We start from the raw sequence: 3,268 nt of genomic DNA, 5'->3' as shown, positions 1-3,268 counted from the left end.
TAGTTTGGCCAGACAGAACAGCTGCCCAGCCTGGATAAGCAATCTGAATGGGTAGCACTGGTGGTTCTGACTCACAGCAAGCACTAGCTCTTGAATAAGTAAATAGCCTTTATAGACCCACAACTTGTCATCGTATATAGTGAACAACTCTTCTTTAGAAGGACTTAGGCGGTTTCTAACAAACATCAGTCCCGTTTCTATGCAAGCTGACCACTGCTTCCATTATCTCATTGCTCACTCCCCAGTTTACTTTTTCCTCCTGAAACACATTCTGTTACATGTACTTTGTATTGTCTAGCTTCTTGAAAAGTTGGAAGAGAGGTGACCTTTTCTCGGGAGCACAACTCACTTTCCTTCAATACACAAGAAGACTGTTCTCTTGGCTATGACAGTGTCACCTGGAATTGAAATAATGGCACTTACCATTATAGGAAAACTGAAAGTTGATGATACCCAAATTCAGTGAACAAGACCAGATCACAAGGTAGAACACAATGATGTTTCAGAATGACTATAACAGATCAAAGTGAATTTGTTAACTTCTCAGTTAATGCCTTCTTTGAATATTCATGCTAGGAATTCAGTGATTGTTTTAACTCCTCTCTTGACCAGAGTAATACCATTTTGCAATGTAATGACAAGTCTGAACTTCACTTTTTAAATTAATTATGTGTCAGTGATTTAGAAATTAATCAGATGTGACCTCATGGTTCATGTGTTGATTTTAATTTCTGCTTTACAATAGTCCAGATCTAGGAGTCTATTCCCATACTACAGTAATGCAGACACTCTCATCATGAATTTAACTTTCATTCCCGATCTTTTATTTACTTTGTCATTTTAAAGTGCTAGTGATGGTCTGGCAACAGCTTTCTTAAGCTGAAAAGCCCAAACGCCTTTTATATTTAAAGTATTAAAGGTTTAGTGAAAAAATGAAGGATGAACTATTTGTTGTGCTTCCAATTAATGCCACTGTTGATAAGAAATGCTTCTGCCCTTGTGACCATTTTCAATGGAATAGCAAATTGTATCAAGAATAGTCAGTGGCATGAAAGGGGCATAGTTGTTAAACATGGCTGATACGCTGTGTTCTGCACAGAGAGGTCAAGGGTCTCACTACCCAACCATCTGAGCCTCCATGGTGCTATAAATTATTCTTTTAAAGGTTACTCAATTTTACACAGAGACTAAGCACATCTGGTTCAGATACACCACTGATGTTTAGCTGATGTTTTAACCAATGCTGGCATTATTATTTATGCAGGGAAGTAGCATGACACTAATTTAACCATAAATTCCTTTATTAAAGCCGAAGGCTGAATGCTATTTATACAATTACAAATCAGACCCAAACTGGTAAGATGTAGCCTGACTGTCAGTGCTCATATTGATTTTTAGTCTCACTGGCAGTCAGTAGTGTAGACACTCAACAGAGCTTGTCACAGGAAGCACAGCATGCTGGACGTGCTTCCCCTCCTTGCAGAAAAATCCCATTTTAAAATGTCAGTTTGACTTGTCTACTGTCTATACTTAGATTATTATTAATGTTTGGATCCCACAAAGATATTTCCCCGTATTTGCCATTTTAAAAAAACTGGATTGGATGTTAGCCAGAGTTAGGGTTTAGGACCTTCAGCACGGAAAGCTGTAAATCACCAGAGACTCTGAACACAGACCCAAAGCTAACGCCTAAGAACAGCAAGTGTGGCCTTGCACAATTGTTGTTAATTTGATTCCAGTGCATGCCCCTTACTGACAAACGGAAAGAAAGATAAACATTAAATGAGACATAACTATCTACAAGAATCTGACAGGTGTAAGCCACCATGAGGGAGCAAAATTATTTAGGGGAATACAATGAAGGTATAACTAGGAATAATTGTCTGGTGGTAAGCAAACGAACAAGCATGTTGAGACCAAGGGAGTATAGGACTGCGCTCTATAACTACGTTGGGGGGTAAAGACATGGGAGAATCTGATCTAGGACTCTTTGTGCACATTGTTCAGAAACATTGCACAAAACATTTCTGACAAATTTTATTTTAACATTTCATTAACCAAGTCACTATGATTGAATAGCACACGTGAAAGGATCATTTAGCTGCAACCTTACAAATATGACAAGTGTAGGGGGTTCTTAATTAATTGGTTTTGCCAGTGCTACTTTCACCAAGAAGAGTGACAAGAAGAGTGTGTATTAGAGAACACTAGAACTACCATATAAGCATTGATTCTAAAAACCAAACTCTCAGAATCAGCAAGAGACTTCAGCATTTGTAGAGCCTGCAGCTTTTTACTGAATTTGATCAGGTACATAGTTTAAGCATTAAACAAATATATTCTTCTACAGTACAGAAGTTGTTTGAATGAATTTGTTTCTCATTAAAAGCAAAAGATTATAAGGCAGCCCTCTTCGGGGTAACCATTTCTACACAGCTCTGCCATTGCATGTTGGACCTAGGACCCTATTATGCATTCAGTTATATTAGTATGTATCAGAAGCAATGTCCCTGGAGTCAGGGAGTTATAGGCATGAAAGAAAGAAAGAATCAAGTCCCTAATCTACAAAACTCCTCCCCACACATGCTGTCACCAGGCTATATGTTGCCAGCTAGATAAGGCAGACATTCAATTGGGACTAGAATGGTAGCCAGCAAAGGTTTCTGACATAAGCAAGACTGAATCTCGCCAACAGTGGTGCAAGGTCTGAGCATTAACCCCCTTATTTTTATTGCTTTATTAATAAATATGATTTTAGCAGCTGTCCGTATAAATGCAGCATTGTGATAAATTAGTTTGCAATAACTTTTTTTGTTTTTATAAAGAAAGTGAAGTCTCGGGCAGATGCAAACAGCATCCCAAATAAGCCACTATCTGAAAGAACTCAGGGATGCCATGAAAGTGAGATATTTCTGATTGTTGGCAGGCACCTGCTGTCTTTTACAAATAAAAAAAAAAAAATTATAGTTCGCATGGGGCTTGATTTAACTAAGGCTTCCTTATTTATTCAATACATTGTCAAAAATATAAAAGTAAGTTTTGTTTTATTGTAAAAGTGCCCAACATGGAGATAAACAATTTAATCTGGCATTTATCAGGATGTCACAAGAACTGTGACACAAGAAAGATGTCACATGTAATGTCACAAGGATGCCCACATTTCTAGGTTTAAATTTCTATGGAAATTAAGATCACAACATTGCTAACCAAACTGGTAATAGAAATTCTGGCATAGTTTCAAAAATGAAACAAAACACAAGCAGCAATC

Source organism: Malaclemys terrapin, chromosome 19, assembly GCF_027887155.1.
Source record: "Malaclemys terrapin pileata isolate rMalTer1 chromosome 19, rMalTer1.hap1, whole genome shotgun sequence".
NCBI lineage: Eukaryota > Metazoa > Chordata > Testudines > Emydidae > Malaclemys > Malaclemys terrapin.
The sequence above is the reverse complement of the archived record's forward strand: the minus strand, read 5'-3'. Positions refer to the sequence as shown.